Genomic DNA, 16,415 nt, shown 5'->3' with positions numbered 1-16,415 from the left:
AATAATAATAAATATAGTTTGAATCAATTAAACATCATTTTGTCTATCAAAAGGGCAAAGATTTTTAAAGCAAATGTTCAGCACTATTAAAGGTATGTGAGAACTCTTCTGCATTACTAGTGTTGACAAAAACCTTTCTGGAAAGCATTTTGGTATTATTGAATAACAGCCTTAAAATAGTTCATACCCCTTTGAACTAGTAATTCCATTTCTAATAATATACCATAGGGAAATAATTGGAGGTATGCACAGAGGTTTGTTGGGGGAAAATCACCACAATGATAATCTAGTGAACAAAAATAAATGGAAACAAGATTTTTGTTACTTGGTCAAGTAGGTAAGTTTATATGATGGGATATTACACGTTATCATAAAGAATTTTGCAAAGACTTTTCAATGTCATAGAAAATGTTATGCTAAGATAATTGTGATAAAACATTATATACAAAAAAGAGTCTCAGATGTAGTATATTAATTACAACTGTGCATGTGTGTTTGTGATGTTAGACTTGGTTTGGACCATTTTCCCAACGTTTTTCAGGTGATTTTTCTTTTATAAAATGAAATTAGGAAATGTCATACTGTGTAGCTGAACTCATGACTTTTCTGAGTCCAGCTACATATCTGTTTTAATTGTTGTTAATGTTCCATGATTTCCAAATTAAGTGGTTTATGAGGTTTATATTGATGCTGAACATTGAGGATACATATGGCACTAAATCATATCCCAGGTGTCTGAGAGCATTCAGATATGTCTTGAAATTTTCCAGTGCCAATGAAAGAGGGACTCTATGTCACAAGATACCAAAAGCTCACATGGTAAGGTCATCTGATGCAGTACCAAACAAACATTCCCAAACTGTGCATTGGGGTTCTACTTGCAGGCTTCCTTCCCTTGTCTCTTCTGATAACCTTCTGCTTATTAATGGAATGTGAGTTGCTGTGGTGATGGGGGTGAGGAATTAACTGGAAGGGAATTGTGCAATATGAAGGAAGGTGTAACCTATTTAAGTCTATAAGAGATTACAAGTCACCAAGAAAGCCTCCGATGGTGAGAAACCATGTGAAGAACATTGAAGAGCCTTTAGCCAAGCTTCAGATCTTATTAACATCACAATTTGTTAGCAGCGATGAACTCTATGAATGTAGTAATCATGGATGGTCGTTCCAGCAGAGTTCGAATGTCATTCATTATTGTTAAATACATACTGAAGCCATAGGAATGCATTTGATATAATCCTAAGATGTCACTTTGCCTGCTCTTATGATGCAAATTGGCATTAGAAATTCAGCCAACTTTCTTAAAGTTGTGGAAATCTGACTGGACTCAGATCCATTAATCCTTGAAAGCAGGTAATACATGTATTTTTGCTGTCATTATTTCTCCAGAACTTATCACAATGTGTAGTACTTTACTAGGTATACTTTTAAAATGTTTTAAAATTCTTATACATGTATGAATAAAGAAGATAAAATCAAGTTGACTCAAGTCTAGAAAACATGGATGAGGGATTTAAGAATTCTGAAGTGTTTATTCTGAGGCACCATATAGCTTTATGTTTGGGCCTCAGTGTATATTATCAATGTAGAGGCTTCAAGAAGGACCCATTATTTCATATGGTTATTCTACCCTTTACTTAGGGGTGTTATAATCTCATGCTATGATTTTGTTTTTATTATATTTTGCTTTAAAGTACTATGATATTAATACATCATCTTTTTATTATTTGCATGTAATAGCTTATTCCATCCTTTTATTTTCATGTTTGCTGTATCTTTATGTTTAAGATATTTCTCTTGTTAATTGCATATAGCTGTCTTTATAATGGAAAGATACATAAATTTCCTTTAATTACAGCATCCTCAAATATTCTGTAATTGGAGATTTGATTTCCTCTTTGAAGGAAAGCTTCATTTATTCCTTCTCCAGTGCTCTCCCTTTCTTTATGTACTTCCAAGTTCTGCCCTATATCATTTTCTTTCTGCCTGAAGAAAATCTTCTAATATTTCTTGCAGAGCAGGACTATTGGTGATCAATTCATTCCATTTTTGTTCATCTGAGAATGTCTTTACTTCTCCTTTACTTTTTTTTTTTCCTTCTCCTTTACTTTTGAAAGATCTTTTTCTATATGTAGAAATCTAGGGTGGTAGTGATTTTTCTTTTAACACTTTAAATATTTCACTTTACTCTTATTGCTTGCATGGTTTCTGATGAAAGCTGCTGTAATTTTTATTCTTGTTCTATTATAAGTAAGATATTTGGTGTTCTCTGAGCTTCCTGGATCTGTAATTTGGTGTCTGTCATTAATTTTGGAAAATTCTTAGCCATTATTTGATATTTCTTCTGCTCTATTCTCTTTCTCTTCTCCATCTGATGTTCCAGTTATGCATATGTGACTCCAGATTTGCCTATCCATCAAGATTTTAGGGAGATGATTTGCCCTGAAATTTCATTTCTATGACAGGTCCAAAAAAGTGGTTGATTTTTAGTTTGTCCAGTTTTTTTTTTCTGGTTGTTGGTGCCTCCAGCCTCACATTGATTCTGTGGTGGAAGAAAGGCATGGGGAAGCATAGAGTCAGTAGATATTGTGGGTTCCTTAAAAAGGAGGAACTGTAAGCCCCATATTCTAGGGATGGGAAGAAATGCCAGATAGGTTTGTAAGATCCTTAAGCAATGTGTTCTTGTGTCTCACCTTCTGGCTAAGGCCAGAGAGGACAAGATTACAAAACAGAATTGTCTGTGTGGTGTCTATAATTATTTGTAGCCTCTTCATGTGGTTTCCCTCAGCTGAGGGTATTATGGGAGTATATGTGAGACAAAGACAGCCTCACAGAGATTAACAGACCTCAGCATATCATAGGAACAGCAGAATGTTTTCCACATATATGAGTGATATATGATACCCAAAGAGAGAGTTGGACCCAAAGCAGCTTTACAGTAAAGAATGAAGCTCACTCAACAACTACCTGCTTGAACAGACATTGGTGAACAAATATGACATGTATGCCAACATGGATACATGACACCCAACATATGTTCCCCATCCTGATGTTTTGACACTATTTAACATCGTAGAACTTAAATACAACCCCAAAGCAGAGAGTGAGAGGGGGACTCCATACTGCTGGAGATTAAGTTTCCACCACTCAGTGGAATGGAAACTTGACATAGAATTTATGTTGAGTTGCAGAGAAAATAACTTACATATCCTGCATACCGGAGTTTGTCAGATAATACCCATACCTGCAGAACAATCATCAACAGAACGTGTGTGATAAACACTGAGTATCTCAAACAAATTTATCTACTCAAAACTTGGGGTGTATGTCTCTTATAGTAAAAAACCACAGTGGTCTTACCTCAAGGCCAGAGTGAGATGTGAGAAATGACCTCTGGCATGTTGGTGGGTACCAACATAAAGGGAACTGAGAATCTGAGAAGAAGAAAGGACAACTTCTCTGCAGAACAAAATCACTGTCATTGGTGAAGTGTGATTCTACTTCATTTCTTCTTCTTCCTGTCCCTGGCCCTCTTATTTCAAATACTTCTCTTTTCTCCCTGGTTATTTCCTCTACTCCCTCCTTCCTCTTTTTTACCCCTCTCCTTGTTTATTTTTCATCCCTCCTTATCTACTCCTTAACCTCTTGTCTTAGTCAGTTTGGGCTGCTATAACTGACTACCATAGACTGGGTGGCTTAAACAATAGAAATCTACTTCCCACCATTCTGGAGGCTGGCAGATCTGCTGTCTGTTGAGGGCCCTCTTTTTCCTGGTTTGCAGATAGCCATCTTCTTCTTGTGTCCTCACAAGGTGGAGAGCAGACCGAGGAAGCAAGCTTTCTCCTTTTCCTTCTTATAAGGTCATTAATCTCATTATGAGGGCTCTACCCATATGACCTAATTACCTCCCAAAGGTCCCATCTCCAGTACAGTCACACTGAGAATTTAGGTTTCAACATCTGAATTTGGTGAGGCCACAAACATTCTGTCCATACCACCCCTCTATATACTCCCCACTCCCTCTCATGCTCTTCTACCTTACATCCTCTTCTCTTTCCTCTTGCTTTTTTCTTTTTCTTTTTCTTTTTTTTTTTTTTTTTTTGAGACGGAGTTTCACTCTCGTTGCCCAGGCTGGAGTGCAATGGTGAGATCTTGGCTCACTGTAACCTCCGCCTCCTGAGTAGACGCGATTTTCCTACCTCAGCCTCCCGAGTAGCTGGGATTACAGGCACTTGCCACCACGCCCAGCTAATTTTTTGTATTTTCAGTAGAGACTGGGTTTCACCATGTTGGCCAGGCTGGTCTCGAACTCCTGACCTCAGGTGATCTACCTGCCTCAGCCTCCCAAAGTGCTGGGATTATAGGCATGAACCACCGCACCCGGCCTCCTCTTGCTTTTTCTGCTCCAACTTAGTATCTGTTATTTCTCCATTATCTTATTTTTCCTTATCTTCCTAATTCCATTTACTTCCAGCTGCTATTTTTATTAATCTTTTCTTATTCCTGTTATATTCTTTCTTCTTTTCTTCCTCCCTCTCTTCCTCTTCAGTCCCTTTCTTTCTTACTTGACCTTCTTTCTAATTTCTCCCACTCTTCATGCTCCCATCTAACAAGATGGTGGAAAACAGAGAAAAAGATAATAGAATGGAATAAAAATGTACTTAAAATGGTAACAAGAATAGGTAATGGATTTGACTGGGGAATAAGGCAGGGAGAGGCATTATGAATAATCCAAAGTAAAATAGGGAGAGAAAGAAGCTATTAAATATGATTTTTAAAAAACTACTTATCAAAAGCCATAATTATTCTGATAGGCAAAATGGTAAAGTCACTTCAGGAAAAAGAAAGGGATGTTACTTATTTAGATTATTACTCAATATTGCTCTTGATGTTTTAGCAACTCATATAAGAGACCACCACCAAATAAGTGCTATTCATATTGTAAAAGAGGTGATCAAATTATTTCTTTTTCTTATAATGTGATTGTACATTAAGAAATCACAATAGATTAAAAAAAAATACGAGAATTGAGAACTTCCAGAAAGAAGTAGTAGACAGGGTAGATGTATTTTTCCTATCCAACTCTGGAAAAAATATATAAACAAAACATAACAAGACCCACAAAGTTGAAACGAAGATGATATATTCTCTAGGGAACATGGAGCCAAGGAATCAACATGGAGGTAAGTTCCCTGTGTTTTCTTTTTGCTGCGTACATCCTAGACCAGATGCTAGAGAAACTGGCAAACTGGAAACATCAAAGGGCACAGACCAAAAAAAAAAAAAAGCCTCAATATAAATCCACTCTTTCTTCACCTGAAGAACGGACAGCCTAGTAAGGATTTTTTTTTTTTTTTTTTTTTTTTTTTTTTTTTTTTTTTTTTTTTTTACTCTTGTCATCCAGGCTGGAGTGCAGTGGCACGATCTTGGCTCACTGCAACCTCCGCCTCCCAGGTTCAAGCGATTCTCCTGCCTCAGCCTCCTGAGTAGCTGGAATTACAGGTGTGCGCCACCACGCCCGGCTAATTTTTGTATTTTTAGTAGAGACAGGGTTTTGCCATGTTGTCCAGGCTGGTCTTGAACTCGTGACCTCAGGTGATCCGACAGCCTCAGCCTCCCAAAGTGCTGGGATTACAGGTGTGAGCCACCACGCCTGGCTGACAAAATTTTTTAAACAATAACCACTCTACTGTAGCTAAATACCAGATGAGACTACAGCTCTACCCCTACTAGCAAAGGCCAACTAGAGAGACTTCCACCCTTGTCAGCCTGTAATAAGACCTCTAGTTCCCTGACAGAATGGTAAGATGAACGGGGAGTGGGAACGTCCTAGTACCTACCCTCAGTCAGTAGAGACCATGTGGGGAGCCTAGATTTCCACCCCTAATGAGTGATAATGAGGTGCCTCTCCCCTAACAAATGGTGTGGTGTCAAGAGGAAGCCTAATGAAGAGTCAGGTTTTTATCACCACCCAACAGTAACAATGATACCTATCTATCAGTGGTCTCAATGGAGGACATTTGGAGAGAAGTAATTGGGCACCCAATCTCTCCCAGAGTGGTACTGGTAAAAGCTTAATGTGGAGCTAGAACTGTCACTTAGCCCATGGTGGCAGCAAACTCCTCAACCTCAGGTATCAGTGGAATCTGAGTGTGGAACCTGGACTTCCACCTACATGTGGTAAAACAGAAGATTTAAATAAGACCCAGATCTTCATAACATAATATGCAAAATATCCAGGATTCAACTGAAAATCACTTGTCATAGTGAGAACTGTAATAATCACAACCTGAGTGACAAAAGACAATCAACACACATCAAGATGGCACAGCTATTAGAATCATCTGACGAAGATTTTTAAACAGCCATCCTAAAAATGTTTCAGTGAGCAATTGTGAACATGCTTAGAACAAGTGAAAAAAAGGATGCCTTAGCAAAGAAATTGGAAATCTCTAAAAGAAATCAGAGATACAAAGAAAAATTAATAGGAAATTTTAAAACTGAAAATTTTAGTACATGGACTTTAAAAAAGACAAACCTCAGTAGATGAACTCAACAGCAAAATAAAGATAACAGAAGAATGAATCAGGGAACTTGAAGATAGAACAATAGAAATTATTCAGTCTGAATGACAGAGAAAAATATACTGAAAAACAAAACAACAACAACAAAAAACAGTCTTAGGCACTTGTTGGACTATTACAAAAGATTTAAATATGTGTCATTGTAATCACAGAAGAGAGAGAGAAGAGGGACTGAAAAAGTGTTGAGAGATACAATGGCTGAAAATGTCCCAAATTTGGGGGTGGGGGAGACAATCCCACAGATTCAGTGATTCAAGAAGCTGAGCAACCCCCCGAGAAGATATAGTCAAAGCAACCATTTTCAAACTTCTGAAAGCTTAAGACAGAACAAAAAATCTTGAATCCCACCAGAGCAAAATGACACCTTACCTATAGAGAATACCAAAGCAATGACAGACAGAAGCTCTCCCATTAGATACCATAGAGGCCACAATATATTTCAAGTGCTGCAAGAAAAGACTCATCAACCTGGAATTAAATACCCAATGAAAATAAAATACCCTTTAGTGTTGAAGAGTAAATCAAGACATTTCCAGAAGAAAGAAAACTAAGAATTTGTTTCTAGCCTACCTATCCTAAAATAATGGCCAAAGGAAGTTCTTATAAAAGAAATTAAGAATTCTAACAATTGTTCAAAGAAGGATGAACATTTCTACACAATCTCATCCAGAAAATAAGAGGAAACAACTTCCATTAATTCTGTGAAGTCAGTCTTACCCTCATCCCGAAACCAAAGTACACGAAAGAAACTTACACATTAATATGTCTCATGAACATAGACGTAAAAGTCTTCAACAGAACGTTAGTAAATCAAATCCAGTGTTGTAGAAAATGTTATACACCATGACCAAGGGGAATTTATTCCATGTAGGTTCAGCGTTCATAAATCCAGCAATGTAATCCACTGTATCAACAGGCTAAAGAATAAAAGTCATATCATACTGATTGACAAAGAAAAAAGCATTTTAGAAAATCCAACAATTCATTTTTCCTAAAAATTGTTAGCAATTCACTAATAGAGAGTAACTTCCTCAAGGTTGATTTTTTAGGATATGCGCTAAACTTTCACCTAGCATCAGACTTAATGGTGAGAGACTGAATGATTTCTCCTTGCCATCAGGAACCAGGTAAGTATATCTGCACTCACCAGTGCTATCAAAATAGTATTGGGTTGCTGGATCATATGACAGTTCTGTTTTTAGTTTTTTGAGGAACCTCTCTATACTGTTTCTAAAGTGGCTGTATTAATTTACATTCCCATAAAAAATGTATGAGTGTACCTCTTTCTCCACATCCTTGCCAACATCCATTATTTTTGTCTTTTTGGTAATAGCCATTATTAACTGGAGTGAGATTATATCTCTTTGTGGTTTTGATTTGTATTTCTCTAATGACTAGTGATGGAGAGCATTTTGAAAATATATTCCCTTGTTCATTTGTATGCCTTTTGAGAATTATCTATTCAGGTCATTTGCCCATTTTTAAATTGGATTTTTGGGAGGTGTGTGTGTATGTTTGTTTGTGTTTTTCTATTGGGTTATTGGAGTTCCTTATATATTCTGGTTATTAAATCCCTTGTCAGTTGAATAGTTTGCAAATTATTTTCTCCCATCCTGTAGGTTTTCTTTTCACTTTGTTGATTGTTTCCTCTGCTGTGCAGAAGCTTTTTAGCTTGATGTGATCCCATTTGATCATTTTTTCTTTGTTTGGGGTGCTTTTGAAGTCTTACTAAAAAAATATTTGCCTAAACCAATCCTGGGGCACTTCCCTAATGTTTTCTTCCAGTACTTTAATAGTTACAGGTCTTATATTTAAGTCTTTAACCCATTCTGATTTGATTTTTGTATATGGTGAGAGATAGGTCCAAAAGAAAGAAAAATCAGTATATCAAAGAGATAGCTGGATTCTCGTGTTTATTGTAGCACTATTCACAATGCCAAGATGTGGAATCAACCTAAGTGTCCATCAGTGGATGAATGGATAAAGAAAATATGGTATGTATGCACAATGAAATATTATTCAGCCATAAAAATAAGGAGATTCTGTCATTTGCAGCAACATGGATGGAACTGGAGGACATTATATTAGGTGAAATAAGCTAGACACAGAAAGACAAATATACGTATTCTCACTTATATGTGGGAGCTAAAGAAAATTTGATTTCATGGAAGTAGAGAGTAGAGTGATGATTACCAGAGACTGAAAAGTGTGAGAGGTGGGGAGCCTAAAGAGGGGTTTTTTAAGGGGTACAAAAATACAGTTAGATAGTAGGAATAACACCTAGTAGTCAGTAGCACAATACAGCAACTATAGTTAACAATCATTTATCGTACATTTCAAAATAACTAGGGGAGTAGATTTGGAATGTTCCCAATACAAAGAAATGATAAACGTTTGAGGTGATGGATATCTCAGTTACCCTGATGAGATTATACAAGATCATACCCTGATGAGATCATTATATATCATATACATGTATCAAAATATCACATGTAACCCATGAATATATACAACAAATATGTATTCATAAAAATTAAAAATTAAAGGTAAATCTAAGCATGCTTCTTAAAAAACAAAACACAACAAAAAGCAAAATAATAATGGAAATTCTAACCAGCTCAGTAAAGAAAGAAAAGCAATACAGATCAGAAAGGAAGAAATAAAACTCACTATTTCCAGATGTCACCATAGTGTATGTAGAAATTCCCAAAAATCTACAAAAAAATAAAATGTCCTAGAACTAATAAGTGAGTTTAGCAGGTCACAGGGTACAAGATCAACTTACCAATATCAATTTTATTTCTATATCCTAGCAATGAGCATGTGGAAATTAAAAATAGAATACTGGGCTGGGCACAGTGGCTCACACTTGTAATCCCAGCACTTTGGGAGGCTGAGGCGGGAGCAATCACTTCAGCTCAGGAGTTCGAAACCAGCCTAGGCAACATAAGGAGACCACATCTCTACAAAAATTCAAATAATTAACTGGGCATGGTGTCACGCACCTATGGTCCCAGCTACTTGGGAGGCTGAAGTGGGAGGATTGCTTGAGCCCAAAAGTTGAAGGCTGCAGTGAGCCATGATTGCACCATTGCACTTCAGCCTCGGCAACAGAACAAGGCCCTGCCAGAAAAACAAAGAAGAAGAGAAAAAGAAAAGAATACAATGACTCAAAAACAAACAAACAAACAAACAAAAAAAACCCACAAGGTGAAATACGTGTAAATTAACAAAACATATACAATATTTCTATACTAAAAACTAGAACATGTTAGTGAAGAAATTAAAGAAGAGCAAAATAAATGGAGAAGCACATATCGTCACATTCATGGATTGTAAGAATCAATGTAAGAAAAGATTAATTTTCCCTAAATTGATACACAGTTTAAGTGCAGTTCCTATCAAAATCCCCGCAGGATGTTTTCTAGATATAAATAAGATTATTCCAAAATATATGGAAAGACAAAAGAACCAGAATAATACATAAAATAATTTTGAGAAAGAAAGATAAAGTGGGAGAAATCATTCTATTCAATTTTAAGACTACTGACTATTGTAATCAAGACTGTGGGATTTGGTAGATGAACAGACACAGAACAATAGACTAGAACAGAGAACTCAGAAATTGCCTCACAAATATGCCAGCTGATTTTCGACAAAGGTGCAAAAACAATTCAAAGGAAGGAGGATCACCCTTTAATTACCCTGCACTGGCCTGACTGGATATCCATAGCTCTGACACCCGCTCCCCCCACCCCCTCCCTGCTGCCAAATGAACTTCAGCCTAAACCTCACACCTAATTAAAAGTTAAACTCAAATGGATGACAGACATCAACGTAAAAATTAAAACCATAAAACTTTTAGAAGATATTGTAGGAGAAAATCGTGAGGTATACTAGGGCTTGTTGAAGAGTTCTTAGAAATGGCATAAAACCCACAATCCATAAAAGGAAAAAAAAAACCCAATAAATTGAATTTCTTCAAAATTTCCCCTGCAAAAGTCTCTGCAAACTGGGAGAAAGTACTTGCAAACCATATATATGACAAAAGACTCGTACATAAAATATACGAACTCTCAATATTCAACAGTAAAAGAGAAAAGAAAGAAAACAATGCAATTAAGGGTAATGGGGGGCTGGAAAGGAGGTGGGGATGGTTAGTGGGTACAAAAGTACTTAGAATGGATAAGACCTACTACTTGATAGCACAATAGGATAACTATAGTTAATTGCACATTTTAAAGTAACTTATAGTGTAATTGGGTTGTTTGTAACTCAAAGGATAAATGCTTGAGGGGATGGATTCTCAATGATGTGCTTATTTTACGTTGCATTCCTGTGTCAAAACATCTCATGTACCCCATGAATATATATACCTACTATGTACCCACAGGCTTTTTTAAATTAAAAAATAGGTAAAAGGCATGAAGAGGCATTTAATCAAAGAGGATATATGGATGGCAAATAAGCACATGTAAAGATGTTCAACATCATTAGCCATTAGGGAAATGCAAATTAAAACCACAGTAAGATATTACTAAACACCTGTGGCCAAAATATACTGTCACCAGCAGATGCTGGCAAGGATTTGGAGAAACTGTATCCTTCACACATTGCTGGTGGGAATGTCAAATGGTATGATCACTCTAGGAAAGTTTGGTAATTTCTTGTAAAACTAACATGCACTTACTATATGACCCAACAATTGCACTCTTGGGTACTTATCCCAGAGAAATGGGAACTACACAGATACTTGTACACAAATGTGTATAGCAGCTTCATTCACAGTAGCCCCAAACTGGAAATGACCCAGATGTCTTTCAGTGGGTGAATGGTTAAACCAACTGTTGTAGCACCTCTATACCATGTAATAGTACTCAACAGTAAAATGAGAAACTCTGATACACAAGACAACTGGGATGGATCTCACAGGCATTAGGCTGAGTGTGAAAAAAGCCAATCTCAAAATGTGACACATCGTATGATTACATTTTCATGACTTCTTGAAATGATAAAATTATAGAGATGGTTAGGGATGGGGGTTGTGGAGGAGGGTTGGTTGTGACTATAATGGGGTAGTATGAGGGAAATGTTTGTGGTGATGAAATAGTTCTGTGTCTTGATTGCTGTGGTGTTTGTAGAGACTTCCACATGTGATAAGGTGATAGAGAACTATATACACATTGTACCAATGTCAGTGTCTTGGTTTTGATTTTGTACTGCAGTTACATAGATGTAACCATTGGGGAAGCAGATAAAGAGTACATAGAACCTCACTGTACTATCCTCGCAATTCCCCGTGTATCTGTAATTATTTCAAAATAAAAAGTTTTAAAAGTTTTTTAAAAACAGAATTAATAAAATATTACCGAAAAGCAGTAGGGCACCAGTTATATTTCAAAAATCATGCCATAGGGCCGGGTGTGGTGGCTCACACCTATAATCCTAACACTTTGGGAGGCCGAGGTGGGTGGATCACCTGAGGTCAGGAGTTCGACACCAGCCTGGCCAACATGGTGAAACCCCATCTCTACTAAAAATAGAAAAATTATCCAGGTGCCTGTAATCCCAGCTACTCGGGAGGCTCTAGCAGGAGAATCACTTGAACCTGGGAGGCGGAGGTTGCAGTGAGCCAAGATCACGCCATTGCACTCCAGCCTGAGTGAAAGATTGAGACTCTGTCTTAAAAAAAAAAAAAAAAAAAATCATGCCATATGTATTAGCTGGTTGGATACCATTGCTGCTGCTACTGAACATGGACCCTGGATGTTAGCCCCGCTGCTAATGCTGCCCCTAGAAACTGGATTTTCTTGTGGCTGCTGCTCCCACCACCACAGCTATGGCGATGAATTCCATCACTGCATATTTGAATCACTCCTTTGAGACAAAGTGTTAGGTCTAAGTCATAACTGTGCAGTGAAAGGGTTGACTCAGCAGGTCTGCAATGTTTAAACCCTGTGCTTTCCAAAAAAAAGGTCTTTTGCAAAGAATGCTTTGGCTCTTGACCAGCTCTTGGGAGATAATCTGTAAGCCCTTGGAGTATCTTGCCTGATCAGAGTGTCTTTGTTTACTGTGACCTTGGCCCACACTGGATAGTTTATGCTAACAGTGTGATTTGTGGTGTGAGCCTTGGGCTGAGAGATACTAGTTTAACCTCTGCATGGGCTACAGACTGAATAAGGTCAGCCACACAGGTGCTCCCGGCCTATCTGACTGAACCCCAAAAACAACTCTGGGCACCAAGGCTTGGGTAAACTTCCTTGGTTGACAGTATGTCATACATATTAAACGCATCATTGTTGGGGGAATTAAGCACTGGTCATACAACTCCATTGGGAGAGTACAACTGGAAAGTTGTGCCTGGTCTCTCCTGAATTTTTCCCTATGCACTTTTTACTTTTGCTGATTTGAATCTGTATCCTTTCACTGTAATAAACAATAGCCATAACACTTTTTCTGAGTTATCCGAGTCCTTCTAGCAAATCATTGAATCTGAGGATGGCCTTCAGGAGCTTGCTACACTGGTAAATCCTAGATCACATTCTCTTAGCTGCCAACGGCATGTGAAGAAGTGAATATCTGGCCTTTGTGGCTTTTACAGTTGGAACTGTTACGCAAGAATATATATGACCTTACTAAAACGTTAAAAATTGAAATACGTCTGGCCCCAAGGGTTTTCAGTAAGGATCTATAAAGCTATATAAAGAACTCCTAAAAGTCAGTAAGACAGACAACCCAGATGAAACCCAGATGAAAAACAGGTAAAAGACATAAGCATATTATAAAATAAATCTAATATGTTCATTTATGTATAAAAATATGTTCTACCACATTGCTTATCAGAAATATAAATTAAAACCATAAGGAGATACCAATAAATACACATAAGATTGGCAAAAAAAAAATGATAAAGTCTTGTAGCATATGTCTGTCTTACTCCTGGGCTTCTGGTGTCACGGAAATAAAGACAAACATTCATTATTAAAGTATAAGAATATATGTACAAGTATTTTTATTGCAATGTTGTTGTATGTGCCATGCTCCCCACAAAAATCGTGAAACTAAAATGGATTCCATCCATGGGGGAATGGTTGAATACATTGTGGTACATTCTTACCATGAAATATTATGCAGTCATTTAAAAGAACAAATCAGAGGTAGACTGTTGTCAAATAAGATAATTCAGACACATAAAAGTTCATGTAATCTTAAATTTGTAAAAATAAAACATTTTTGAGTATGGAGGGATATCAAATGGTGTTAAAAACAAGTGTTTGACAGGAGAAGGTAGAATTGAAAGAAAGTGGGAAGCAGTAAGGAAAAGAATGAAGTTTAAGGTCTGGCATATATAACACATCATTTATGTAACAATATATATGTGTGTAAAGTATGAAAAGGTAGCACCAAATCTAAGCAATTGTCCAAGGTGATGAGATTTAGAGTGATGTTTATTTAATTTCTAAAATATTTAGGCAGTGTTTGAATGTATAGTGATTAATATGCATTATTTGTATAATGAGGAAAAATAAGTGAATTGATCACAGGAAAAATTGCCTCTCAGGTTTCTTGCTTTAGCAATGGGATGGAGAGTGATTCATTCATTTAACAAATATTTATTGAGGATATAAAAATGTGCCAGGCATGGTTCTAGGTGCTGGGGAAACAACAATGAATAAAACAAAAATCTATCTCCCTAAGAGGTTTACACTCTAAATGGGAGAGAAAAGCATAACTAGAGGAGAAACACTGTGTTGGTGGGAAGGAGGAGGTGTATGAAGGAATTGATTTGGGACCTGTTAATTTAGAGAATACTGAGAGATATCCATTTGGAGAAGTGAGGTAGGTAGTTACTATGGATCTAGAATTCACAGGGCAAGTCATAACTGAAGATACAGATATGGAAACAGCATAGAAAATTGTGTTTCCGACCTCCTTTCCTGAGTCTGATCACGTCTCACTGCAGACACTTTACAGAGGAAGTGCTGAGGAAAAACAGGCAGCTGACAGAGGAGGTTGCTATGCAACAGATTAGGAAAGTCATCCAGCCAGGCAGAACTGATGTTGGCCCTTGGGGACCAAATGCTGCAGTCCTTCCTAGCATTAGCTTCCTTTCATGTGCAGGCTTCTGGCATGAGTTGATGCCAGAACAAATGTGAACTGCACAAAGATCTGTCTTGAATTTTGGAAATGTACCAGTTTAATTTCAGTCACCTCACATCTGTATTTAATTTTCTGCCTTTTTGAGTTTCTCCAGTTATCCTGGAAGCATAGCAGCGTGTGTGTTCTTGGGTAGGACCCACTTGCTGTGCATTCCACTTTGCACATTGAGAAACCGGGCTCAGAGAATTGAGTGACCTGAGCGGGCTCACACAGCTGGAGACAGACAGGCTGGGCACTCCATCCCTGGAATTCTGAAGCCCAGCCCAGTTTCTCTCCGTAAGACCACAGCTGCCCCAGACCCCAGCCCTGAAAGGAACCAGGGCTTGCCATGGCTCAGACACACAGGTCTGATTGTCCTGGCTGCTCCAGTGGGCACCAGAAGGCCTCAGGGACAGTGTGATTGTATCCCTGATAAGGAAGAGGCCTGACGTTCTGAGCACAGAGTGGACCCCAAGGAGCAATTTCCACACCTGGATGGACCCACATAGGGCAGGGGGGAGGGTGGGGGCCTCTGCTTGTGTCCTCCTGAATGCAGAGCATGAGCTTGGGCCTCCTAGAACACAAACTTTGCTTGTTTAGGACAAATGGGGTGCCGTGGTCTGTTGCTCAAATGGAGGAGGGAGGGGTACCCTTAGTCCCCAGGGCAGCATGAGCAGAACGTGGGTTTTGGAGTCAGGAAGACCCAGACCCAAATTTTGCATTTTGTTTTCTGGCTCTGTGGCCTTGTCTAGTTTATGCAATGTATATGTGTCTCATCTTCCTGATCTGTAAAATGAGGGTGCTGACATTCACCTCCCAGGGCTGCTGTGACGGGAAGACAAGCCCCAGCACAAATCCTGCTGTGATGTACAAGCTGTGCCCTTCCCTCCTTTCCTCCCCCAACACACACAAATGAGTCCATCACCGGAGCTGCATAAAGAACAGGGAAGAAACTAACGTTCTTTCTGCGTCTGGGAGCTTGTGGGGGCGGGCAGGGAGTGGGGGAGAAATCATGGAGTCACGTGGCAGCCACAGACTTACTACTACTACTTTGTTAGCTCCAATAGTGTATCCTCTCAGGCCATTCCGTTTCCTCAGCGGAGGTCTAACACTTGTTGCAATTAGAGACCCCACACAGAGACCTAAGCGTGCTGGGCAAGGGGGTGGAGATGCAAGCCGACCTGACAGGAGGGGCCTTGAGTAGGGGAGGGACGGAATAGAGACGCATTGCGGAAAAGGTAGGGGGCCGGTGTGTGGGGCAAGGGGTGTGACCAAGAGGCACAGCGCATCTGTTGGGGGAGGGGGCGTAGAGGAAGGGGAGGTGCTGTTGTATAGTGTCGACCTGGTTGGTGGTGGGGTGGTGTGTTGGCAAAGGGGGCGGGACCGCCTTCAAGCGCACATGCGCATCATGGTCTCCAGGACGAAGCTTTTGTTGGGAAAGCAGGCGGGACTGACTTTGGCTTTTCAGTGTTTGCGCATGCGCGTAACGTCCTGAGGCGGTGGGTGGTATATTAGGCGAAGAGGCGGGGTCGCCCAAGCTGCCGCGCTGGCATTTTCTCCTGGACAAGGAGAGAGTGCGGCTGCTGAGAGCCGAGCCCAGCAATCCCGATCCTCTGAGTCGTGAAGAAGGGAGGCAGCGAGGGGGTTGGGGTTGGGGCCTGAGGCAAGGTGAGAATTAGCCCCCAGACAGGG

General features: G+C 39.0%; 1 protein-coding gene across 3 annotated transcripts in view; it reads left to right on the top strand.

Moving 5' to 3' along the window:
* Positions 1 to 16,415, top strand: part of LOC105466793 (MAGE family member D1) — a 105,936-nt gene that overhangs the window by 80,945 nt on the left and 8,576 nt on the right. The window contains exon 1 of one of the 3 annotated variants that reach the window (XM_011715880.3): positions 16,224 to 16,391. The exons of the other annotated variants lie outside the window; for them this stretch is intronic. The gene's annotated coding sequence lies outside the window, so the exon portion shown is untranslated. Of the gene's footprint in view, positions 1 to 16,223; positions 16,392 to 16,415 lie in introns of those variants that run through there. 3 annotated transcript variants of the gene reach the window in all.

The sequence above is a fragment of the Macaca nemestrina genome, chromosome X, assembly GCF_043159975.1.
Source record: "Macaca nemestrina isolate mMacNem1 chromosome X, mMacNem.hap1, whole genome shotgun sequence".
In the NCBI taxonomy this organism is placed as follows: Eukaryota; Metazoa; Chordata; class Mammalia; order Primates; family Cercopithecidae; genus Macaca; species Macaca nemestrina.
This window is presented reverse-complemented; position numbering and strand designations above follow the sequence as displayed.